We start from the raw sequence: 27,439 nt of genomic DNA on the forward strand, positions 1-27,439 counted from the left end.
TGCTGCATAAGCAGCATCTATAGTAAAAAGTTGGTCACACTTGTCAAACACTATGTTTGACAAGTGTGACCAACTTGTCAGTCAGTTTTCCAAGCGATGCTACCGATCGCTTGGAAAACTTTAGCATTCTGCAAGCTAATTACGCTTGCAAAATGCTAAAAAAACGCGAAAAAAAACGGAAAAAAACGCCAAAAAAAAGCGGATTTCTTGCAGAAAATTTCCGGTTTTCTTCAGGAAATTTCTGCAAGAAATCCGGACGTGTGCACATACCCTAAAGCCCATGGCACTGTGGCTAACCTCCCTAGATGTGGACGGAAAAGAAAAATTGACAAGAGATTTCAACGCAAGATTGTGCGGATGTTGGATAAAGAACCTCGACTAACATTCAAACAAGTTCAAGCTGCCCTGCAGTCCGAGGGTACAACAGTGTCAACCCTGTTATGATCCCAATGGCAGAGGATCTCTGATATTCCGGCAAGATAGCAAAAATATAAATACTGCTCTAGGGAGGTGGAAACTGGACTAACCGCATACCTGATCCTGACACAAACAACTAAAAGTAGCCGGTGAACGTGCCTACGTTGGTTCTAGACGTCTCGAGCCAGCCGGAGAACTGACTACCCCTAGAGGGAAAAAATAAGACCTCGCTTGCCTCCAGAGAAATTGAACCCCAAAGATATAGAAAGCCCCCAACAAATAATAACGGTGAGGCAAGAGGAAAACACAAACGTAGAGATGAACTAGATTCAGCAAAGTGAGGCCCAATAGTCTAGATAGCAGAAAATAGATAGTGGACTATGCGGTTAGCAGAAAACCCTACAAAACATCCACGCTGAACATTCAAGAACCCCCACACCGACTGACGGTGTGGAGGGAGAATATCAGCCCCCTAGAGCTTCCAGCGAGTCAAAAATCAAATGTAGAGCAAGCTGGACAAAAACACTGAATAATGCAAACGATCCAAATTGTACAAAACAGACTTAGCTTTTCTTGCATGAGGCAGACTGAAAGGAATCCGGAGGAGACCAAATAGGTCTGGATACAACGATGCCAGGCAAGAGACTGAGTCCAGAGGAGACTCAAATAGGAAACACCCGCTGCTTAACGACACAGCTGGAGCTCAGGCCTGCAACAAGACATACCTAACACAATACCGTTAGTGACCACCAGAGGGAGCCCAGAAACACAGTTCACAACACAACCCGTACTATCCGTCGGCGTCTGAATGAAAAGGGACTGTATGGTAGGAGACCCAGGAAGACCCCACTTCTTACCCCGAGATATAAAAAAGCCAGGCTGGAGTTTGCCAAAACTTACCTGAGAAAGCCTAAAACGTTTTGGAAGAATGTTCTCTGGTCAGATGAGACAAAAGTAGAGCTTTTTGGGCAAAGGCATCAACAAAGAGTTTACAGGAGAAAAAAAGAGGCATTCAAAGAAAAGAACACGGTCCCTACAGTCAAACATGGCAGAGGTTCCCTGATGTTTTGGGGTTGCTTTGCTGCCTCTGGCACTGGACTGCGTGACCGTATGCATGGCATTATGAAGTCTGAAGACTACCAACAAATTTATAATGTAGGGCCCAGTGTGAGAAAGCTGGGTCCCCCTCAGAGGTCATGGGTCTTCCAGCAGGACAATGACCCAAAACACACTTCAAAAAACACTAGAAAATGGTTTGGGAGAAAGCACTGGAGACTTCTAAGGTGGCCAGCAATGAGTCCAGACCTGAATCCCATAGAACACCTGTGGAGAGATCTAAAAATGGCAGTTTGGAGAAGGCACCCTTCAAATATCAGGGACCTGGAGCAGTTTGCCAAAGAAGAATGGTCTAAAATTCCAGCACAGCATTGTAAGAAACTCATTGATGGTTACCGGAAGCGGTTGGTCACAGTTATTTTGGCTAAAGGTTGTGCAACCAAGTATTAGGCTGAGGGTGCCAATACTTTTGTCTGGCCCATTTTTGGAGTTTTGTGTGAAATTATCAATGTTTTGCTTTTTGCTTCATTCTCTTTTGTGTTTTTTCATTTAAGACAAATTAAATGAAGATAATAATACCAAAGAATTTGTGTTTGCAATCATTTTCAGGAAGAATCTGAGTATTATCTGACAGAATTGCAGGGGTGTCAATATTTTTTGCCACAACTGTACGTATCAGCTTACCACACCATCCACCATCGCCTATACGTATCACAAATGTTATCATCATGATGCTTTATATTGGGATACTTAGCCAGAGGGAACACCAAAATCAAAGCAAAAAATACTTTTTTTTTTAATTTAAAACCACTTTTTACTGACTACAAGAAACAAGAATTTGCCCAGTTAGCCTTTGCTCATTACAAAGCTATGGGATGATGGTACCAACATGGGAGCACAGGGAGCATAGCCATCAACTGGTCTTTCAGTGGTTTTATGGATGCTTTCCTTTTCTCTACAATATATGCCTCCCCTCTCTTTTTCTGTTGGTCTTTTTCTTTACCTGTACTTACTTCCTATCTTTTTTCACCTCACATTCCTTTATTTCTGTGTTTACATCTCTTGTGCGATGTTATCAAACATCCTCTATAATATAATCCCTTACTGAATGATCACATTAGATACATCTTGTTGAAACACAGTCGGTGTTACTTTCTGTTTTTAACTTACTTTCCCCTCTCCTCTAAGCTACATCATCCACAGCACAATCTCCAGCATACCGGACCTTTCCCAATGTTAGATACGTCTACAATAGATGCGGGGACAACACTCATCTTAATGATCCACTCCGGATGATGCAATGTCCATCATAACACTCCTCCTTGGTCAGGTCTCATCTGGAATACTGTGTTCAGTTCTGGGCACCACATTCTAAAAAACACATTGAAAAACTGGAGAAGAGCCACCAGAATAGTGATCAGACTGCAAACTATGTCCTAGGAGGAACGTTAAAGGATCTGGGAATGTTTAGCTTGCAAAAAAGAAGGCTAAGAGGAGACTTAATAGCTGTCTACAAATATCTGAAGCGATGTCACAGTGTAGAGGGACCATTCTTATTCTCATTTGCACAAGGGAACGAGAAGCAATGGAATGAAACTGACAGGAAGAAGATACAGAGGAGATATTAGAAAAAAAAAACTTTTTGACAGTGATCAATGAGTGGAACAGGCTACCACAAGAGGTGGTGCGTTCTCCTTCAAAGTCTCCAAACAAAGGCTGGACAGACATCTGTCTGAGATGTTTAGTGAATCCTGTATTGAGCAGGGGGGTTGGACATGATGACCCAAGAGGTCCCTTTCATCTCTAAAGGTACCATCACATTTAGCGACGCTGCAGCGATCTAGACAACGATGCCGATCGCTGCAGCGTCGCTGTGTGGTCGCTGGAGAGCTGTCACACAGACAGCTCTCCAGCGACCAACTATGCCGAAGTCCCCGGGTAACCAGGGTAAACATCGAGTTACTAAGCGCAGGGCCGCGCTTAGTAACCCGATGTTTACCCTGGTTACCAGTGTAAATGTAAAAAAAAAAAAACACTACATACTTACATTCCTGTGTCTGTCGCATCCCCCGGCGTTCTGCTTCCCTGCACTGTAAGCGCCGGCCCTAAAGCAGAGCGGTGACGTCACCGCTGTGCTTTGCTTTACGGCCGGCCGGCGCTGACACAGTGCAGGGAAGCGGACGCCGGGGGACACGACAGACATCAGAAGGTGAGTATGTAGTGTTTGTTTTTTACATTTACACTGGTAACCAGGGTAAATATCGGGTTACTAAGCGCGGCCCTGTGCTAAGTAACCCGATGTTTACCCTGGTTACCAGTGAAGACATCGCTGAATCAGCGTCACACACGCCGACTCAGCGATGTCTGTGGGAGATCCAGCGACGAAATAAGGTGCTGGCCTTCTAGCTCCGACCAACGATGTCACTGCAGGATCCTGATCGCTGCTGCGTGTCAAACACAACAATATCGCTATCCAGGACGCTGCAACATCACGGATCGCTAGTGATATCGTTGTTAAGTTGTTCAGTGTGAAGGTACCTTAAGATTCTATGATAGCAGATCTTTTTTCATTCACCAATTTTCACACCTACAGGTAAAATGATACCTGTCACTGGGTATCCACCAACTCCTGTCATTGTATAGACACCCCCATACCCGATGTTCTTCCCCCTCTGCAGACACGTCTATGACGCAATTTGAGTCACTAATTACTCTTTTTTCTTCCTCTTACAGTAAGATCCTTTTTTGAATGTGATCTACATCTTTTACCTTTACTTTCTCTATCTTATTGGTGCACATAGTTCTAGCCACACATGTATGGTTTATGATAACATCGGATGGCTCTGCCTCCCTCTTTCACACCCATTTCTGGTTGTATAGCATTTAACTGACCACCCTGGCCATGACATGCTTGCCAAACATGGCTGCCATATTACCTGAGCGGACAACTCTACCCTCTTGCCAAAGCCCTGGTTTAACTGAGGTTCCTTGTATATTTCCAGAACTGGTGAATCCTCTTGTCCTGATCAGGTCCTAGGTTTATACATACCTATTCACTATATAATTTTGTCCATTTACCAATTATATTATCCCTGTTACTCTTTTTGTTTTACTATATACTTCATCCAAATTTAAATTATCTGGACATAGTCTATTAATCTTCTTTCTACACTGTGTTCCAAATTATTATGCAAATTGGATTTAAGTGTCATAAAGATTTAATTGTTTTGTTTTTCAAATAAACTCGTGGATGGTATTGTGTCTCAGGGCTCAATGGATCACTGAAATCAATCTTAAACACATGGGATAGGGGGCGTAGCCTAGCTGCAGATGGAGTAGGTCACACAGTGTGCGAGCTCCATGACCAGGAACCTTAAAGCGGCTCATATCTTCTTCCCGGCGGACTCTGTCTCCTATAATATCAGCATCGCTCCCTGGTGCGACGGTGAGTGTATGGGGAAATCCAGAGCCGGCACACGCGACCCGTCCAGGCGTATTATAGATTTCTTTGCGGCCTCCCCCCGGCTGCTGCAGGATCCCAAGATGGCGCCGTCTTCACCCAGAGCTTCCCGCTCCTCACAACGCAACGCTCAAGCGTCGCATTCGGGCGCTTCATCACTCCCGAGCGTTGCGGTTTCCGACGCTGCAGCGTCGCATTCTCCCGACGCTCCGGTGACTGCTGCTTTACTTAAAGATCTGCTTGGGGATCTTAGGGCCTCCATTCAGGAAGACATCCGCACCATGCTGGCAGAGCTGAAAGGAGGTGGTGGAGCTGGGGAACCGCACGGATCGTTTGGAGCGTAAGATGGTGGAGCTGATCTCATCTCATAATGAATTATGGGACGCTCAAGAGTCTCTGCAAGATCTGCTCACTAAAACCCACGCCAAAACCATGGATTTGGAAGATAGGTCCAGAAGGAACAATGTTAAACTTAGAGGCGTTGGAGAATCTGTACTTCTGGGAGACTTGAAAGTTTTCTTGCAGGATTTTATTGCTGCTGCTCTCCCTCACTTTGCCCCAAGGGACATTATAATTGATCGCATACACCGGATTCCTAAGCCGACTGGTCTTGGACCTTCGGTCCCAAGAGATGTGCTCGCCCGCATACACTTCTACGAAATGAAGGAGAACTTTCTCCAGGCTCTGAGGAAAAATCCTGCTTTACCTGAAAGATTTTCCTCTATCACCGTCTTCCCGGACCTCTCCCCGGGCACCCTGGCTCTCCGTAAAGCTTTTGGACCCTACACTGCTGTTCTCAGGGAAAAAGGCATTCCGTATAGTTGGGGATTTCCCACTAAGCTTCTCATCCGCAAAGATGGATCCATCACCACCTGCCTGACCCCGTCCCACGCGGCGTCTGCATTGGCGGGATGGGGCCTGTCGGCTCCTGGTTCCCCAGTCTCGAGGGGTCCCTCTGGGTCTGGGAATGGCCGTAATCCCAAGGCCCGTGATGCATCGGACTGGGAGGTCGCTTGAAGAATGTTACCACCTTTGGTTCCTGGCTATTTCCCGCAATATTTTGGTACTTTTTTTCCTCTCTTGAGGTTTTTCTTTTTTTTATTTCATATGTTGTGCTGGTCTCCTTGTGGGAGTATTTGCAGCACTTCAATTTTTTTGCCCCATAGGTGAACTGTTTTTTCTGATTTTCACCTTCTGGACTCAGGATTTGCCTGAATGGACCTTGATGTCCTAATTTTTGTGTTGTTTGTTCTGTTTGTCCTTCCCTCCCCCCTCCCACCCACCCGGTTCCCCCCCACGCATGTTCTGGTCCGCAGTTCTCATGTTGTTTCTTCTTGTGCATACTTCACTGGTGCTCATTATGAGCTAAGTCTATTTATACTGTTTTACCATGAGTGTTTCGCTGTATTCCATTAATGTAAATGGTCTCAACTCCCCGGGCAAGAGGTCGATTGTCTGGAGGCATCTGGGTAAATCTCGTCGGGACATTATATGTCTTCAAGAAACACATTTATTGGAATGTGATAATGTTAGAATGTACTCAGGTTTATATCCACATCAATTCTTTGCAAATGGTCCGTCAAAGAAGGCGGGAGTAGCGATTTTCTTTAGCAAAGCCAATGCCTTCCAACTGATCCGTTCCATTGTGGATCCGATGGGTAGGTTCATTGTAATCCTTTGTCTGATCAATAATGCCCCCTATACCATTGCTTCAGTTTATGCTCCTAATGCCGGTCAACTTAAATTTTTAGAGGGTTTTTTTCAAATTTTACAGGACATCCAACATGGTCATAAACTAATTGCTGGGGATTTTAATGTGCCAATATCTAAAGTGCTGGATTGCTCTGTCGCTTCCCTGTCAAGGAAGGAGGCGGGACCGCTAATCAACTCATATAAGCTGCATGATATATGGAGGTATCTGCATTGTGGCGAGAGAGATTACACGTTCATGTCTCCCAGACACGGTTCCTATAGTAGGATTGACTATGTGCTGGTGAATGATGTGGCTCTCCCTCACTGCATCTCGGCAGATATTGGTAGTATCACATGGTCAGATCATGCCCCGGTGTCCCTTGTTCTAACGGACCCCCTTGCTATTAGACCCCCCGCACACTGGCATCTCAATACCCATCTTCTTACCGATCAACTAAATTCCCAGTTTATGGAAAGGGCCTTACAAGAGTTCTTCTCCTCCAATGATACCCTGGACATACGGGACGATACCCTTTGGTTTGCTCACAAGGCGGTTGCTAGGGGTTGCTTTATTAAAATGGCTGCAACAGCTAAGAGGAAATATAATTCGACCCTTCAGTCGGCCCTAGACGAACTAGCCCGTCTTGAGTCTGCCCATAAGATGTCCCCTAGCCCGGCGCTTTTTTCTGACCTTTCTAAAGCTCGCATGCGTGTTCGCCAATTACTTCTACATAAAGCTGAAAATGCCCTGAGGAAAACTAAAGCCAGATTCTATGCAATGGGGGATCGAGCGGGCGCTGTTCTCGCTAGGCGCGTTAGGAGGAGAGAGGCTCAATCCAAGATTCCATTCCTGTTTGGGTCTGAAGGTTCTCGTGTTTACAATCCCATCCATATTGCTGAGGAGTTCGCTTCGTATTACTCCTCTATGATCTTGGTTCTGACCCGGGAGTCCCTCAGCCCTCGCCGGAGCTAATCATGGCGTTCTTGGAGAAAGCTAATCTTCCCTCGGTCAATGCGGAGCAGCTTTCCTTTCTGAACTCTCCTATTGTTGAATCTGAGCTTTCCCAAATTCTCAGGGACTCTAATAAATGTTCTTCTCCAGGCCCGGACGGTTTTCCTTTTCTATACTATGCACAATTCCTCTCTGTCCTCTCCCCTTTTCTCCTTCGCTTATTTAACAACTGGGCGTCTGTTGGCAGCATCAGGGCGGAGGGGTTGGAGGCCTCCATCGCGACCCTCCCTAAACCGGGGAAGCCCACAATGTCTCTGGGAAATTTTTGCCCCATAGCCCTCCTGAATTGCGACATTAAAATCTATGCTAAAATCTGGGCCAATAGATTGATAGCGGTGCTCCCCAGCCTTATACACCCCGACCAAGTTGGGTTTGTCCCTGGTAGGCAGACCAGAGATGGCACAAGACGACTGATTGATCTCCTGGATGTGGTGGAGAGGGAGGGTCTCCCCAGTGTTTTCCTGTCTCTCGATGCCGAAAAGGCGTTTGACAGGGTGCACTGGGGATATATCGAGCTCACGCTCGGAAAATTTGGGCTTACAGGACTGATTTCCAAGGCCATTATGGCTCTATACTCTAATCCCTGTGCGTCGGTTTGCTCGGGCGGCTTTATATCTCGGACATTCCCGATTTTGAACGGGACCCGTCAGGGCTGTCCCCTCTCCCCCCTTATTTTTGCTCTGATCATGGAGCCTATGGCTGCCTTAATTAGACAGTGCCCTGATATTAAGGGGGTGCGGGTTGGGGAGACTGAACATAAAATTGGACTTTACGCTGACGATGTAGTGCTGACTTGTACCTCGGCTTTAACTTCACTGAACGCGATCACTTCAATTTTATCCCAATTTTCCACGGTATCATATTATAAACTTAATCTGACTAAAACCATTATTTTCCCCCTTTTTCTTCCGGTTGATCTCCAAATTCAAATTCAATCTAAATTTGCGTTTATTTGGGCCCCTATGGGGTTTTCCTACCTGGGCGTCCGGATAACTAGATTGGATAACATCGTTCGTTCTAATTGTGAGGAAACTATCACCGAAATTAAGAGGGGCGTCGATCAGCTATCGAGCTCTTTGCTCTCGTGGATGGCCCGTACACAAACCGTTAAAATGCTATTTCTCCCCAAAATTATCTACAGGTCCTTCTCAAAAAATTAGCATATAGTGTTAAATTTCATTATTTACCATAATGTAATGATTACAATTAAACTTTCATATATTATAGATTCATTATCCACCAACTGAAATTTGTCAGGTCTTTTATTGTTTTAATACTGATGATTTTGGCATACAACTCCTGATAACCCAAAAAACCTGTCTCAATAAATTAGCATATTTCACCCGTCCAATCAAATAAAAGTGTTTTTTAATAACAAACAAAAAAAAAATCAAATAATAATGTTCAGTTATGCACTCAATACTTGGTCGGGAATCCTTTGGCAGAAATGACTGCTTCAATGCGGCGTGGCATGGAGGCAATCAGCCTGTGACACTGCTGAGATGTTATGGAGGCCCAGGATGCTTCAATAGCGGCCTTAAGCTCATCCAGAGTGTTGGGTCTTGCGTCTCTCAACTTTCTCTTCACAATATCCCACAGATTCTCTATGGGGTTCAGGTCAGGAGAGTTGTCAGGCCAATTGAGCACAGTAATACCATGGTCAGTAAACCATTTACCAGTGGTTTTGGCACTGTGAGCAGGTGCCAGGTCGTGCTGAAAAATGAAATCTTCATCTCCATAAAGCATTTTAGCCGATGGAAGCATGAAGTGCTCCAAAATCTCCTGATAGCTAGCTGCATTGACCCTGCCCTTGATGAAACACAGTGGACCAACACCAGCAGCTGACATGGCACCCCACACCATCACTGACTGTGGGTACTTGACACTGGACTTCAGGCATTTTGGCATTTCCTTCTCCCCAGTCTTCCTCCAGACTCTGGCACCTTGATTTCCGAATGACATGCATAATTTGCTTTCATCAGAAAAAAGTACTTGGGACCACTTAGCAACAGTCCAGTGCTGCTTCTCTGTAGCCCTGGTCAGGCGCTTCTGCCGCTGTTTATGGTTCAAAAGTGGCTTTACCTGGGGAATGCGGCACCTGTAGCCCATTTCCTGCACACGCCTGTGCACGGTGGCTCTGGATGTTTCCACACCAGACTCAGTCCACTGCTTCCTCAGGTTCCCCAAGGTCTGGAATCGGTCCTTCTCCACAATCTTCCTCAGGGTCCTGTCACCTCTTCTCGTTGTAGAGCGTTTTCTGCCACATTGTTTCCTTCCAACAGACTTACCATTGAGGTGCCTTGATACAGCACTCTGGGAACAGCCTATTTGTTGAGAAATTTATTTCTGGGTCTTACCCTCTTGCTTGAGGGTGTCAATGATGGCCTTCTTGACATCTCTCAGGTCGCTAGTCTTACCCATGATGGGGGTTTTGAGTAATGAACCAGGCAGGAAGTTTTTAAAAGCCTCAGGTATCTTTTGCATGTGTTTAGAGTTAATTAGTTGATTCAGAAGATTAGGGTAATAGGTCGTTTAGAGAACCTTTTCTTGATATGCTAATTTATTGAGACAGGTTTTTTGGGTTATCAGGAGTTGTATGCCAAAATCATCAGTATTAAAACAATAAAACACCTGACAAATTTCAGTTGGTGGATAATGAATCTATAATATATGAAAGTTTAATTGTAATCATTACATTATGGTAAATAATGAAATTTAACACTATATGATAATTTTTTGAGAAGGACCTGTATTTATTTCGGTGCCTTCCCCTTTCCATACCTTCCAAATTTATTTCGGCTTTCCAATCAATCATAGATCGGTTTATTTGGAATAACAAGCCACACAGGATTAAGTGCCAAATCATGTCCCTTCCGTACTCTATGGGTGGTTTGGGTGTTCCCTCGATTCAGTTTTACTATAGGGTGGCGATCTTAGAGCCTCTTAAGCTTTGGTGGGAGGGGAAATCGCGGTTACCCTGGGTGCTCATTGAATCTCATTTCGCCCCCAGAAATTCTCTCAAATTACTTCTGGAGCTTTGGTTGCTCCAGGTCTCTCCTCGTGGCCCTACTCTTCGCTCTATCAAGACGGCCTCTAAAATATGGTCGTCTGTTTGCTCTTCCCAATTCCTATTTATGTATGACTATATCTCCCTACGGGCCCTGGAGTGTGCTATTGGGCCCACCTCTCTCTCCTCCTGGGAGATGCGGGGGGTGCGCCGGGTGGCTGACCTGTTTGGCTCGGATGGCTTATTGTCGTTTGAGGTCCTTGCGGGTAGATTTTCTCTCTCTGGCAGAGATTTCTTTCAATATCTACAACTCCGCAGTTTTCTCAGGTCGCGTCAGCTATTCGGTGCCCCCCCCACCTCTGTCTGAGGACCCAGCACACCGGTTCTTTAGACCGGCCACTCTCGTGCCCCATGGCGTTTCTATTATCTATAAGGCCCTCATATCCCATGATATTCCTGCTAAGCTTCCTTTTATGATTTCCTGGGAGTCCTCTCTTGGTTTTGATGCATCCCTAGAGGACTGGCACTTTGCGATGGTACACCCTTCTAAGTATTCCTCGTGTATAGGCCACTTGGAGCAGTCTAAAAAGATCCAGCTGCAGTGGTATCTAACTCCTGCTCGCTTAGCCAGGTTTGGTCCCTCTTCCTCCCCTCTCTGTTGGAGGGGGTGCGGGGCTATTGGTTCCGGTTCCCATATATGGTGGTCCTGTCCACGGGTTCAGGTCTTCTGGCGTCAAGTTGAGACTCTAATCACGGAGGTCATCCAGGTTCCTTTTGTTTTAAGCGGGTGTCTGGCTGTTTTGGGTGTCTCTCTCGCGGGATTCCCCTCCCCTCTCCGTCCGATAATCTCTAATATTTTGATCGCTGCCAGACAATGTATAGCGAGTCACTGGAGATCTTCAGATATCCCATCTATGGCTGCTTTGATTTCCAAGATTAACCTTCATTTTACCTATGAAGCAATTATGGCACAGAGTCTCTCCAAGAAAAATAAGGTGCTCTCCTGGTGGGATCCTTGGGTTTCCTCGGTTCACATTCCTCCGTCCGCCCTTGCTCTCATTTAGTATCTTTTGTAAGTGGTGATTTGTGTTATAGTTAATTTTGTATTCTATGCTAGAATTGCTGTGATTCTAGAACAATGTGTACTGTTCCCCCTCCCCCTTGTTCCTTTTTCCCTCTTTGTTTCTCCTGCGGGGGATTTTTGTATGTACCTATTTCTTTATTGCTAATAAAAAGTTAATTGGTTAAAAAAACACAAAAAAAAAACACATGGGATAATTAGTTTTCCAGGTGATTCTAATTAAAGGAAAACAACTTAAAAATGATGTTCCACATTATTAAGCAGGTCACAGTTTTCAAGTAACATGGGAAAGAAAAAGGATCACTCTGCTGCTGAAAAGCATCAAATAGTGCAATGCCTTGGTGAAGGGATGAAAACATTAGAAATTTCCAGAAAACTTAAGCGTGATCATCGTACTGTTAAGAGATTTGTGGCTGTATCTGAGCACAGATGTGTTTGTGCTGATACAGGCATAATGAGGAAGATTTCTGCCAGGCAAGTTCAGAGAGAGTTAAGTTAAGAGAGCAGCTGCTAAAAAGCCATTACAACATTACAAAGCAGCAAACAGATATTTGAAGCTGCTGGTGCCTCTGGAATCCCTCGAACCTCAAGGTGTAGGCTCCTTCAAAGGCATGCTATGGTGCAAAACCTACTATTCGGCCACCCTTAAACAGTGTTCACAAGCAGAAATGGTTGCATTGGGCCCACACATACATGAAGACTAATTTCCAAACATTCTTGTTTACTGATAAGTGTTGAGCAACCCTGGATGGTCCAAATGGATGGAGTAGTGGATGGTTGGTGGATGGCCACCATGTCCCAACAAGGCTGCAACAACAGCAAGGGAGTGAAGGAGTCATGTTTTGGGCCGGAATCATGGAGAAACAGCTGGTAGGGCTCTTTTAAGGTTCCTGAAGGAGTGAAAATTACGTCTGCAAAGTATATAGAGTTTCTGACTGACAACTTTCCTCCATGGTATAAAAAGCAGAAATGTGCCTTCAGGAGCAAAATCATCTTCATGCATGACAATGCACAATCTCATGCTGCGAAGAATACCTCTGAGTCATTGGCTGCTATGGGCATAAAAGGAGATAAACCCATGGTGTGGCCACCATCTTCCCCTGACCTCAACTCTATAGAGAACCTTTGGCGTATCATCAAGCAAAAGATCTATGAGGGTGGGAGGCAGTTCACATCAAAACAGCAGCTCTGGGAGGCTGTTCTGACTTCATGCAAAGAAATACAAGCAGAAACTCTCCAAAACCTTACAAGTTCAATTGATGCAAGAGTTGTGAAGGTGATATCAAAGAAGGTTCCTATGTTAACATGTAACTTGGCCTGTTAGGATGTTTTGGAGTTAAATAGCTTTTTTGTTCAGTGAATGTGACCTCCTAATGCTGAAAATTCCACAAATGAGCATTTTCAGTTCTTTAAAACATATCAAGTGTTTAGAAATTCTACTGTGCCTAATAATTTGGAACAGTGCATTTTAAGTTTTAATTCATTTTGGAGATTATACTGTTTGATTGGGAGGTTTATTCAATAAAATTCGATGTACAGTGCCTACAAGTAGTATTCAACCCCCTGCAGATTTAGCAGGTTTACACATTTGGAATTAACTTGGCATTGTGACATTTGGACTGTAGATCAGCCTGGAAGTGTGAAATGCACTGCAGCAAAAAAGAATGTTATTTCTTTGTTTATTTTTTTTTTAAATTGTGAAAAGTTTTTTCAGAGGGTCATTTATTATTCAACCCCTCAACCCCCCAGAATTCTGTTTGGTTCCCCTAAAGTATTAAGAAGTAGTTCAGGCACAAAGAACAATGAGCTTCACATGTTTGGATTAATTATCTCTTTTTCCAGCCTTTTCTGACTATTTAAGACCCTCCCCAAACTTGTGAACAGCACTCAAACATGGTCAACATGGGAAAGACAAAGGAGCATTCCAAGGCCATCAGAGACAAGATCGTGGAGGGTCACAAGGCTGGCAAGAGGTACAAAACCCTTTCCAAGGAGTTGGGCCTACCTGTCTCCACTGTTGGGAGCATCATCCGGAAGTGGAAGGCTTATGGAACTACCGTTAGCCTTCCACAGCCTGGACAGCCTTTGAAAGTTTCCTCCCATGCCGAGGCCAGGCTTGTCCGAAGAGTCAAGGCTAACCCAAGGACAACAAGGAAGGAGCTCCGGGAAGATCTCATGGCAGTGGGGACATTGGTTTCAGTCAATATCATAAGTAACATACTCCACCGCAATGGTCTCCGTTCCAGACGAGCCCGTAAGGTACCTTTACTTTCAAAGCGTCATGTCAAGGCTCGTCTACAGTTTGCTCATGATCACTTGGAGGACTCTGAGACTGACTGGTTCAAGGTTCTCTGGTCTGATGAGACCAAGATCGAGATCTTTGGTGCCAACCACACACGTGATGTTTGGAGACTGGATGGCACTGCATACGACCCCAAGAATACCATCCCTACAGTCAAGCATGGTGGTGGCAGCATCATGCTGTGGGGCTGTTTCTCAGCCAAGGGGCCTGGCCATCTGGTCCGCATCCATGGGAAGATGGATAGCACGGCCTACCTGGAGATTTTGGCCAAGAACCTCCGCTCCTCCATCAAGGATCTTAAGATGGGTCGTCATTTCATCTTCCATCAAGACAACGACCCAAAGCACACAGCCAAGAAAACCAAGGCCTGGTTCAAGAGGCAAAAAATCAAGGTGTTGCAGTGGCCTAGTCAGTCTCCTGACCTTAACCCAATTGAAAACTTGTGGAAGGAGCTCAAGATTAAAGTCCACATGAGACACCCAAAGAACCTAGATAACTTGGAGAAGATCTGCATGGAGGAGTGGGCCAAGATAACTCCAGAGACCTGTGCCGGCCTGATCAGGTCTTATAAAAGACGATTATTAGCTGTAATTGCAAACAAAGGTTATTCCACAAAATATTAAACCTAGGGGTTGAATAATAATTGACCCACACTTTTATGTTTAAAATTTATAAAAATTTAACTGAGCAACAAAACTTTTTGGTTTGTAAGATTTATGCATCTGTTAATAAATCCTGCTCTTGTTTGAAGTTTGAAGGCTCTAACTTATTTGCATCTTATTAAACCTGCTAAATCTGCAGGGGGTTGAATACTACTTTTAGGCACTGTATAATCTAACGGGTGATTACTTTTATTAGACTGACTGTCATTTGCACCAACCATTTAGGAAAATCAGAGAAAAATGTCATTTCCATAATAATTTGGAACATAGTGTATACATTAGTTACCATATGGAGAATTATATACTGTATATAAATTATATATTTCATTGTTTATGCTAGGTCTCTGATCTATACTTACACAATTTTCTTTTGTGTAATGTCTATGTGATCAAGGATTAGATGAAACGTCTTTTATTTAAAGTCACAGTTTCTATAATGTGTTAACTGCTGAACAAAAATCACTGGTTTGTGGAACCAGAGTGCTGTATCTAAACAACCTGACTCACCCAGCCAGGACCCTCACCTTCATGTAACTGACACCCAGCCAGGACCCCCACCTTTATGCAACGGACACCCAGCCAAGACCCTCACCTACATGAACTTGACACCCAGCCAGGACTTCCTCCTTCATGTAACGGACACCCTGCCGGGATCCCCACCTTCATGTAAGGCCTCTTTCACACTTCCGTCGTTCGGGGTGCATCATAAAGCAGTGAAGTGACGTATCGACGGATGTTGTGAAAATAGTGGAAAACGTGTGTAACGCTTCCAGTGTTATGACAGATGTGTCGAATGAGTTCCTGCCTGAATTTTAAGGTATAAAATTCAAGAGAGAGAGAGACTTTTTCCTGACTTGAAAATCTTTTCGGGCATGCTCAGAATGAAAAAACGGGGTATGTCACTGGATTCCTGTGTTTCACTGTCAGCGACGGATCCTGCGTCCATAGGCTTCCATTATAGCCAACAACAAAAAGCGCAGGACCTGTCGCTGAGCGATTTTCCGACGTGCAGAAAAAACGTTCCTCTGAACGTTTTTTCCGCACGACGGACAGCTATTTTCTGACGGATCCAGTGCACGACGGATGAAACGGATGGCCATCCGTCACAATCCGTCGCTAATACAAGGCTATGGGAAAAAACAGCATCCTGCAGAAACATTTGCAGGATCCTGTTTTTTCAAAAATTTACGGATTTCGACGGGAGGAAAAAGACGGAAGTGTGAAAGAGGCCTAAGGCTACTTTCACACTTCCGTCTTATGGCCAACGTCGCAATGCGTCGTTTTGGAGAAAAAAAGCATCCAGCAAAGTTGCCTGCAGGATGCGTTTTTTTTCCATAGACTTGCACTAGCGACGCATTAGCGACGCATTGCGACGTATGGCCACACGTCGCATCTGTCGTGCAACGGATGCGTTGTGTTTCGGCGGCCGCGACGCACAAAAAACGTTCAATGTAATGTTTTTTTGTGTGACGGGTCCACCATTTTCGACCGCGCATGCGCGGCCGAAACTCCGCCCCCTCCTCCCTGGAACTCACAATGGGCAGCGGATGCGTTGTAAAAATGCATCCGCTGCCCATGTTGTGCACTATTTGCACAACATTCCGTTGGTACGATGGTTTGCGACGGTCCCGTACTGACGGAAATGTGAAAGTAGCCTAACAGACATCCAGCCAGGACCCCCACCTTCATGTAACGAACACCCAACCTCATGTAACGGGCACCCAGCCTGGACCCCCACCTTCATGTTGTAGGGAGGAGAGCCATGCTAACGGTCTCTCCTGTGTGTCTGGGCTGGAACCGTCGGGGCTGTCACCAGTGTTTCAGGGGGAAGAGATTGCTGACCAAATCAGTTCAGGACACCTGACTGATGGGGCGGGTCCGACATAAATAGCAGAGACTGCCGACACATCCTAACCTCAGCCCAGAGAGACTTCCACACCGGGTAGTGACCAGGATAGAGTACCTACCTTGACTCCGCTCACCATCGCGGAGGCACCGCTTAGTCCCATCCTTGCGGTGCCTGCTAAGGACCAGCCTGTACCTGTGGCTGTGTCCGCTGGACTGTGTGCTTCTACTGCGGCCTTGCCTACTGAACTTTCTGCTTCTTCTTCTGTGCCCCCAACTATCACCTCTACTCCACCGTGTGCACCGATCGGGAGATCACATGCCGAAGAACCCGGAGAATTCATCATCGCAAGGAGAAAGTGCATCGCTCATCTGCGGGACCGGATTGGAGACACCTCATGCCGCCTACGGTGCCGCCGAGGGATCTTCCAGACACCTTCCTCCAGCGCACAGAGACTGATAAGTTAACCTGTTATATTCTATTGCATTTGACTATCCCCCCTCCTCCAATCATATCCTTTACCCCTCCGCTTGTACCTTTACCATTTCTACATATAAAGAATCTGTTAACCCTTGCTCTGCCTCCTGTGTCACTGCATCACTGCTAGCATCCTACACTTGGCATAGTAGACAAAGCAGTTGGGTTGGCCCCAGGACTAGCCTTTGCTTGGGGGCCATGCTGAGCAATTTGTACAAGTTCATGGGGAGCAACACTATGCTGTGGAGCTAGACTCAGCGCCTTAGAGGCATGACGAGAATGCACCCCATGACCCCTGCGCTGGAGGCTGAGGTGGCCATTATGGCCCTGGATGGAGAAGCCAGGGATTCAGTAATGTTACAGACCCCACGAGACCGGGATGCCTTTAATAAGGTATATATGGCTCACCAACGTCCCCAAGAGCCAGTTTACTCGTATAAAACGTAATTATACGAAAGAGGTTGATTATAGAGAAGAGTCGGAGGTTTTAACTCAACAGTTCCTCGAGAAGGGTTACTCACTCACTCTATTGGAACGAATAAAAAGCGAAATGACATCTATACCGAGGAGGGAGCTAATTCACCCGACCAAACCAACTACTTTGGAGACAACTAGTATCAGAGACCAAATAGGTCAATTACCGTTTGTTGCTCAGTTTCACATGGGGCATTCTCATTTCAGAAAAATTATTGAGAAACATTGGGCAGTTTTACGGAACGATAAACTGGTGGGGGAACACTTGCCCACCCATCCACGATTTATATTTAGAAAAGCCCAATCTTTGGGCCTTATGCTAGCCCCCACTACCAAGTTGGCTATAGGGAAGGGACCAAAAAGACCAATGGTATCCTCATAAGCGAATAAAGGCTTTAAACCATGTGGCACTTGTTTTGGGTGTATAAATACCAGTTTTAAGAAAGAGCGGCAATTCACATTTAGGGACACTTGTGGCAGCAGGGAATTCATTATCAAGGAAAATATCACCTGTTTTTCAACGGGGGTTATCTACTTGATTCAATGCCCCTGTAATAAACTGTATGTGGGGCGGACCAAACGGTGCTTGATGACTCGAATCAAGGAGCATCTGAAGAATATTCAAAAGGGCCACTTAGGACATCCCTTATCAAGACATTTTGTAGATAAACATAACTGATCAATTAAAGGGATATTCTTTACTGGCATTGCAAAGGTTCATCAAAATCCGAGGGGGGGGGGATTTTATTAGTAAAATGTCTAGGATGGAAAAGCAATGGATTTTTACCCTGGACAGTTTGGCCCCAGGGGGTCTGAATCAGGAATTAGAATTATTTGCTTTCCATTAATAACGTTTTCACTGATCAAACAATTGCATATATGAGCATATTATGTGAGGGCAACCATGGGTCAACTAGATCAGTAGTGCCGAGTACACTTGACGCAAGGCCCTTATGAGGAGCCCTATTAGTAGGGTACTATAAGAGTGATCGTATCCCATTGGGAACAGTGATGGTACCACGATGCAATATATTTTAACGTACTTTTAACATTTATGTAGTGACAACATAATTTCCGCAGTGGGTAACATCTACAGTGTAAAACATATTTTGATTTTATTAAAGGGTATGGTTCCCGACTGTGGACTAGAATGTTTTTAAGTCATTTAAAACACTCATTAATCTAGATGTATTTGATTTTTAGATTTGTATATATTTTTTCACGATCACCTAGTGGGGAGGGCGAGTATTATCCCCCTTTTCAGGATATAGGTAGGTTGGTCGCTGAATCACATATGTTCTGATTCTAATTGCACACTATTTATAATTTTTAACTAATAAAGGTTTATGGTTTTAAGTGTTGTAATATTGTAGGAGCTGGCGCGTGTGCGGTGTTTTATCTATGTTATCTTATCAATGCTATCTAATATGATTTGAATTATAAAGGGTTAAGGACTCTCGTTTCCGGCGAGTGTATGTGTGCGATATAGAATACTGGTTGGGGAGTCCGGGGTTAACAGGATGGGCGGGACGCAGATGTGGCTGTATATAATGCAGTGGGGTGAGGCATTTCGGTAACCCTGATGAAGAAGAGCTTAGTCTCTTCGAAACGCGTTGGTTAGACCTTCCTTTCCCCGTCTTGGGAGCACTACGGCGATCCGTACTGTTAGTGACGTCACTAGTAGGCAGTGCCTACCAGCCATTTTGCTTTATTCCTCGTGGTATCCAGGAAGCGCTCCTGGTTCCGAAGCGTACCCCTCCATCTGGCATAGTTCGTGTCATACACCACGGACAACTCCCCGTATCCACAGAGGAGCACGACATAGGGTTCCACCGTATACTGTGGATATAACTGGAAACCCCAGGATTCATAACCAACATGCCGCAAGCATTACATTCGCATAGGTAAGCGGATCAGCTTCAGCTGTCCTTGGGTGGCATTGTTGTAGGGTTTATTATGAGCAGGGGGGTGTACCACTACGGCAAATATTCTCAGGGAGAGTAGTGGTGTTGCCCCGCTTTGAGCGCTGCATATGTGAACCGTTACAGCAGCGCTAGTTCTCTCCTTTAAGCGCGGTTTCTACTTTATTTTTCATCTTTAATAAGGTGCTGCAGACCTTGGAGGAGACTCACGGGGACCCCGCAGACGTAAGGGAACTAAGAACACGCCTTTTTAGTAGGATGCAGAGGGAGGAGGGGACTGTGACCCAATATACGAAAGCATTGCAAGAGCTACACACTGCAATTATTAGGAAAGATGGCAGGGGAGTAGGAACTACGGACATAATGTTACTAGACCTCCTAGTGACAGGTTTGCAAGACGTGCTGACAAAACAAGCCCTGTGAGAATGTGTACAGGTGAACCCCCAAATGACTTTCCCTGAAGTAGGGAGTGAGGCACACATGCGTGAACAGGAGCAGGGGGTGACAGTCCCGGAGGGAAAGGACCAGAGCGTGGGGGTGTCTGTAAATGCTATTGCTGAACCCCAATGGGTGGAAGAACTGAGGAGAAAACTTCTGAGTGTGAAAGTAGAACTGGCTGACATCAAGAGAAAAACTGAGGCTACCAGTAATCAGCCAGAGGGCAGGGAAGGTCCGGAGCCCCGCCATGACTCCAGAATATTTCGCCGGCCAAGTCTCATCACTTGTTACAACTGTGGAGAGAGAGCGGACACATTGCACGGGAGTGCACTAGCCGTGGAAGAGTGACGTCACGCCGCTCAGAGCCAGAACAGGAGAGGAATAGTGGAAGTTCCGCAAGTTTAGTGTCAACATGCCCCGATATGGACAGAAATGGACGGACGGTGCAGTGCGATGCCTAATGGACACGGGCTCGCTGGTGATGATGCCAGAGGCTTATTACCGGCAACATTTTCCCTGGGTAACCCGGCCCAAATGGGGCTCTGAGATAAAGTTAATGGCGACCAACCAACTACCCATCCCGGTCGCAGGGGTAGTATGGATGCAAGTGTCTATCTATGGGAAAGACCTGGGACGGAAAGACGTGGTACTGACACAGGGAGAGGTGAATAATGAACCCATTGTCAGCTTGGGGATGAATGTGCTGAAGGAGTTTGGAAGCCTTCTCAGAGACCCCTCTAACGAGACTTTGAAACAGTGGGGCCCACATACACTACAGAGAAGACTTTTCCAACAACTAAAACAAGTACAGAAGTCTAACTTTGAGGGAGGAGTGTTAGGAAAAGTAATTGTCCCATTCTCCACCAAAATTGTTCTTCCACCAGGACAAACAGTGCTGTCCCTGCCCATTTGCGCTTGTGTCCCTCTGGAGGGGGTTGAGGTCCAAATCGAACCATCCTCTTCTGAAAAGCTACCCACGGGACACCTAGTGGCGAATACGTTGGCCATTGTAAGGGAAGGGACCGTTACGGTGCATTAACTTAGGATATCAGGACATTACCATTGTTCCCAGAAGTGTGGTGGCCCGAATAATGAACCTACCTGAAGAAGTAATGCCCCCTCAAACAGTGCAATTGGAGGTACAACCTGGAGACCCTTGGACTGTGTCCGTGAACTCTTTCAGTGTCAGAACCGCGTTACATCAAGGAGGGCCGACCCATATTGGAACAAATATGGGCTGAACTGGCCGAACTCGAACCCCCTCAGGTGCAACAGGTAGAAGCTCTGCTGGGAAAGTATAAGGAAGTCTTTGCCCTCTACAAAGATGATTTTGACTGCACCATGGCCATTACGCACGAAATACCAACTGGAAGCACCGCGCCCATACGGGAGCATTACCGGCATATTCCCCCACAGTTGTACCCGGAAGTGAAGAGCATGTTGAATCAGATGTTGCAGGCCGGTATGATCCGGGCGAGCCACAGTCCATGGGCTGCCCCAATTGTGTTGGTACGAAAGAAAGACTGCACCTTGCATTTTTGTGTGGATTACCGTAAACTCAATGCCTGTATGGTGAGGGACTGGATTTAGGAGTCCCTGCCTGCTCTCGGGAAAGCCAGGTTCTTCTCTACTCTGGACCTCGCCCGGGGCTACTGGCAAGTCCCCATGTCTGAACAAGATCAAGCAAAGACTGCCTTCATTCTCCCCATGGGTTTGTACGTGTTCAACCGCATGTCGCATGGCCTAGCCAACACTCCCGGAACTTTTCAACGTCTCATGGAGAGATGTCTAGGAGACTTGAACTGTGAGTTGACGCTTATCTACCTGCACAACATTATAGTATTTGCGACTTCATTCGAGGAACATCTGCAATGCCTGGAAAAACTGTTGGCCCGCCTTCAGAAGCACAGACTAAAAGTAAAGCCCCAGAAGTGCCATCTGTTACGCACACAAATTGAATACTTAAGCCATGTTGTTTCTGCCGAAGGGGTAGAGCCTTCCAGAGAGAAGGTCGCCGTGATTCAAGACTGGCCCACTCCGGAGACCATGAAGGATGTGCGAGTGTTCCTGGGACTGACCGGTTATTACAGGCGGTTTGTGAAGAACTTCGCTTGACGGGCAAAGCCCTTACAGGAGTTGTTGAAAAAGGTACCCTCGGGAGCCAAGAACTGGAAGATCGGCTGGGAGGAGACCCAAGAAGAGGCATTTCAAGATCTCAAAAAGGCACTCACCGAAGCTCCTATCCTGGCTTACGTGGATTTCTCACAACTGTTCATTCTCCACACTGACGGGAGTCTGCTGGGACTTGGGACTGTGTTGTCGGAGATGCAGGACGAAAGAGAGAGGGTGATCGCTTATGCAAGTCAGTCCCTTCACGATTCTGAACGCAATCCGGACAATTACAGCTTTTTCAAGTTGGAGCTGCTAGCGTTGGTGTGGGCTATGACGGAAAGATTTGCGGAATATCTGTCCAGCTCTGAAGTGTTGGTGCGTACTGATAACAACCCGCTTGTGCACCTGGAGAATGTGAGACTAGGGGCCTTAGAACAGCGATGGGTAGCCAGAATGGCGAAATTCCATTGTAAAATCGCCTACAGAAGTGAGGCAGAAAATACCCACGGCGATGCCCTGTCCTGGAGGAAGAGTACCAGACCCGAGCAGGACAGAGACGAAGAGCTAGAGGATGAAGAGGTCCCAAGATTCTGCTGGTCCACCAGGACAGTGGTGGCAATGCAGGGACAAATATATACCTCAGTCCAAGACGACATACAAGGACGAACTTGAGATGAGTGGGTTCAGCTTCAACAGGAAGATGGCGAACTGGCTTTGTTAAGACGATGTGTGGCTTCTCAGAGACTTCCATGCTTGTCAGAAAGGGGTACCTTGTCCCCGGAGGTGTTGCGGATCCTACGACAGTGGGAACAACTACGGATGAAGAACGGCTTACTATATCGAAAAGCAAAACTGTGGACTGAGCCGTATTTGACCTGGCAAGTCCTCGTTCCAACAATATCATTATCTGAAATTGCTGTTGCTGCACACGAGAAAGGAGCCCACTTTGGTTCAGAAAAGACCTTCCAATGGCTACAACAGTTCATCTTCCATCCCCAGTTGAAGGCGAAAGTGGACGAGGCCTGTAGGAAGTGCCGGACATGTGAGCTGGCTAAGCCGCCAGAGGAGAAGGCTCTCGTTCAGTCCATTATAACCTCCGCTCCTCTGGAACTCTTGACAACAGACTATCTAACCATCGGCTTGGCCCATCAGGGCTACGAACATTGCCTGGTAATGGTGGATCACGTCCAAAAATTTACTGTGGTGACTCAGACACGGGATCAGACTGCAAAAGTCCGATGCGTATGCAATATGTAAGAACTTCAGTCAACCCTATGCGTGTCCGAAGAGCTCCGATTAGGGAGCTTGTTTATTGGGAAAAGTAATGGATGAATTGCACCGGATTGACAAGTCCCGCACCACATCATATCACCCTCAAGGTAATGGGGCATGTGAACGATTCAACCGTACACTGATTCAGATGTTAAGAACCCTAGAGGAAGATTGGAAGGCACGGTGGCCAGAGTACGTTTTGAAATGGTGTGGGTATATAATAATTGAATACACCGAACCACGGGATATACACCTTACTCTCTTCTGTTCGGCCGAGAAGGAAAAGGGATCACCGAGCTGGCATTGGACCCAGAAGAGGACTACCCACAGACAGGAGTGTCCTCCTGGGTTCGAGAGCATCGACACAGCCTGCAGACCTTACACCGGTTGGTCTGGACCAGATTACAGGAGCTAGAACATGCAGAGAGGACCTCCTCCGGAGCAACAGAGTTTCAAGCCGGAGACCGTGCCTTAGTGCGGGAGAAGCAACCTTGAGACAAGCTGGAAAATCGTTGGGAGAAAAACCCGTATCGGGTAAGGAGAAGAGTTAGTCCAGAGGGACCTGTCTACAAAGTCCAACCTGAAGGAAAATAAGATGCTCTCACTCGAACTCTTCATCTGAATATGCTCTGACCCTGCTTGTCTAAGAACCCTGTTCGAGTAGAAGGGGAGCCCGAGGCTCCTGAGATGGTCCAAACGCGGGTAGAAGCAGAGGACAAAGAAGGGGGTGAAGGATTAAGCTCCGAGAGTTTAGAACCAGAGGATGCAAGCTCCCCCATGGCTCTTCCCCCACAGCCGGATTCTGCCCCACAAGAGAGCTCCACTACTTTTCCTGATCTGAGACACTCCGAACGAACAACAGCTGGAAAGCCCCCGAACGCTATGACCAAGAGAATTTCGTCTGGCAACAATTCACGCAGAAAAAGAGAAGACGGTCACACCCTTCTCGAAGAGTCTCACGCATGGAATGGCGAGGAAAAAGAACTGGGGAGTGTAGGGAGGAGAACCAAGCTAACGGTCTCTCCTGTGTGTCTGGGCCAGAACAGTCTGGGCTGTCACCAGTGTTTCAGGGGGAAGAGATTGCTGACCGGAGCAGTTCAGGACACTTGACTGATGGGGGCAGGTCTGACATAAGCGAGAAGACGGGACACTTGGCGAGTAACGAGCTTGTGAGTAATGAGACGGTTGACTCCCTCTCCACGGACCCATGCCCTCTAGCTGTGCCTATACCCCCAGCTAGCCAGACTGCCGACACATCCTTACCTCAGACCACAGAGACTTCTGTACCAGGTAGTGACCAGGATAGAGTACGTACCTTGGCTCCGCTCACCATCGCGGAAGCACCGCTTAGTCAAATCCTTGCGGTGCCTGCTAAGGACCGGCCCGTGTCTCTGTCCGCTGGACTGTGTGCTTCTACTATGGCCTTGCCTACTGAACTTTTTGCTTCTTCTTCTGTGCCGCCGACCATCACCTCTACTCCACTGTGTGCACGGATCAGCAGATCACGTGCTGAAGAACCCGGATGATTCCTCATCACAAGGAGAAAGTGCATCGCTCATCTGTGGGACCGGTTCGCAGACATCTCGCACCACCTGCGGCCCGGCAGAGGGATCTTCCGGTCACCTTCCTCCAGCGCACAGAGACTGATAGGTTAACCTGTTATATTCTATTGCATTTGTCTTTCCCCCATCCTCCAATCACATGCTTTACCCCGCTGCTTGTACCTTTACCGTTTCTACATATAAAGAACCTGTTAACCCTTGCTCTGCCTCCTGTGTGTCACTGCAGCCTAAGCACCTGCTAGCATTCTACAATGTAACGGACACCCAGCCAGGATCCCCACCTTCATGTAACAGACACCCAGCAGGACCCCCACCTTCATGTAACAGACACCCAGCCAAGACCCCAATCTTCATGTAACGGCCACCCACCCTCACGTAACAGGCACCCAGCCAGGACCCCCACTTTCATGTAACAGACCACCACATTCATGTAGCGGACACCCAGCCAGGACCCCCACCTTTATGTAACAGACCTCCACCTTCATGTAGCGGACACCCAGCCAGGACCCCCACCTTCATGTAACAGGTGGGGTGTGAGAGTACCTCGCCCATCGTTCCTGCTTGGAGCCACGTTCCGCCTAAGGCTACAGTGGGAAATAAACCCTGGACCTTCCCAGCCCATCAGCTCTGTGACTTTCCTCCTCCTTGCTAAGTATGGCCGGTGTGTCTGGCTGACAGAGCGGAGGAGGCGCCTCTCACAGATTCCATCTTCTGCAGGACATCAGAAACTGCCACAAGAACCAGACGTAAACAACAAAGGCTCCATAGCCCAGCGGCTCCGTGTACCATGGTCGCCCATCTCGGGGGTAGCTCCTGCCGGACCGGGCAGACAACACCAGCGGCCGTACAACACCAGCGGCCGTGCAGCACCAGCGCCGGCCATCTGTTGAGCGTCGCCCACATATTAGGGTGCTATCAGCCGCACTGCCGTCACCGACAGCCACACACAGCCTGCCATTACCGAGAACGTATTACAGTCTGCAGGACGAGCTGGTGACGAGTCTCCCGGTATCTTACCTTCAGGACAAAGGACAGCGCCGACAATCCCAGCAGTCACTGCTCCTTAGCAGCACACAGGGCAGCAGCAGAAAACAGACGCCTGTCCAATCCCGCCTACTGATATTCTCCCCTCATAGCTGACTGCAGAGCACTGACCCTCCTTCATGTCGTCGCCTCCAGCACTGTGTAATGGAAGAGTCGGAACCACTCACAGTGCAGAGGACGCCCCGTGATAGCAGCAGCCACCTTCAGATCTCCAGATGGCGGACATGACTGTGCCAGATTGGGTGGTCTCACGTCCCATGATGACATGATGAGGTGCTAGCCTCTGAGTGTACAGAGTACTCTCCCACATGCTGCATGTCTAGGTCTAAGCATAGCTGGTCTGTGCTCCTCCGGCTACTGACACCTTTTCTAACTGGCTGGCACTTTTCAGCCTGGGGGGCAATCACAAGGCAATGGCCCTACAGTTGCGGTGGCCCTCCTTTTCCCTGTCTATCTCTGGCCATTGCATTAAAGCAGCAGAGATAACAGACTTTAAAAACAGGCTGGTACATAGGTATGGGATATACAATATGATGTCCCCACTGTCTCCTATATACACTCACCGGCCACTTTATTAGGTACACCTGTCCAACTTCTTGTTAACACAATTTCTAATCAGCCAATCACATGGCGGCAACTCAGTGCATTTAGGCATGTAGACATGGTCAAGACAATCTCCTGCAGTTCAAACCGAGCATCAGTATGGGGAAGAAAGGTGATTTGAGTGCCTTTGAACGTGGCATGGTTGTTGGTGCCAGAAGGGCTGGTCTGAGTATTTCAGAAACTGCTGATCTACTGGGATTTTCACGCACAACCATCTCTAGGGTTTACAGAGAATGGTCCGAAAAAGAAAAAAAATCCAGTGAGCGGCAGTTCTGTGGGCGGAAATGCCTTGTTGATGCCAGAGGTCAGAGGAGAATGGGCAGACTGGTTCGAGCTGATAGAAAGGCAACAGTGACTCAAATCGCCACCCGTTACAACCAAGGTAGGCCTAAGAGCATCTCTGAACGCACAGTGCGTCGAACTTTGAGGCAGATGGGCTACAGCAGCAGAAGACCACACCGGGTACCACTCCTTTCAGCTAAGAACAGGAAACTGAGGCTACAATTTGTACAAGCTCATCGAAATTGGACAGTAGAAGATTGGAAAAACGTTGCTTGGTCTGATGAGTCTCGATTTCTGCTGCGACATTCGGATGGTAGGGTCAGAATTTGGCGTAAACAACATGAAAGCATGGATCCATCCCGCCTTGTATGGAGCATCTTTGGGATGTGCAGCCGACAAATCTGCGGCAACTGTGTGATGCCATCATGTCAATATGGACCAAAATCTCTGAGGAATGCTTCCAGCACCTTGTTGAATCTATGCCACGAAGAATTGAGGCAGTTCTGAAGGCAAAAGGGGGTCCAACCCGTTACTAGCATGGTGTACCTAATAAAGTGGCCGGTGAGTGTATAGTATGAGGCTTTACAGTTTTCTATATACCGTATACTATAGCTCCCCACAAATAGTATATCTCCAAAACCCCCAATATATGGTATGATGGTCCCCTACAGCTCTCTAATTGCGATATTATGTACCTCACAGCTTCCTATATATAGTA

General features: G+C 46.9%; 1 protein-coding gene across 4 annotated transcripts in view; it reads right to left on the reverse strand.

Annotated features, from left to right (window-relative positions):
• The window catches only part of SLC29A4 (solute carrier family 29 member 4), an 831,354-nt gene extending 805,143 nt beyond the window's left edge, over positions 1–26,211 (reverse strand). For 3 of the 4 annotated variants that reach the window (XM_077275614.1, XM_077275613.1, XM_077275618.1), the window contains exon 1: positions 25,810–26,211. The gene's annotated coding sequence lies outside the window, so the exon portion shown is untranslated. The remainder of the gene's footprint in view (positions 1–25,809) is intronic. The other variant, XM_077275616.1, reaches the window with a different exon arrangement.
• Between the last annotated feature and the right edge of the window lie 1,228 nt (positions 26,212–27,439).

The sequence above is a fragment of the Ranitomeya variabilis genome, chromosome 7 (assembly GCF_051348905.1).
Source record: "Ranitomeya variabilis isolate aRanVar5 chromosome 7, aRanVar5.hap1, whole genome shotgun sequence".
In the NCBI taxonomy this organism is placed as follows: Eukaryota; Metazoa; Chordata; class Amphibia; order Anura; family Dendrobatidae; genus Ranitomeya; species Ranitomeya variabilis.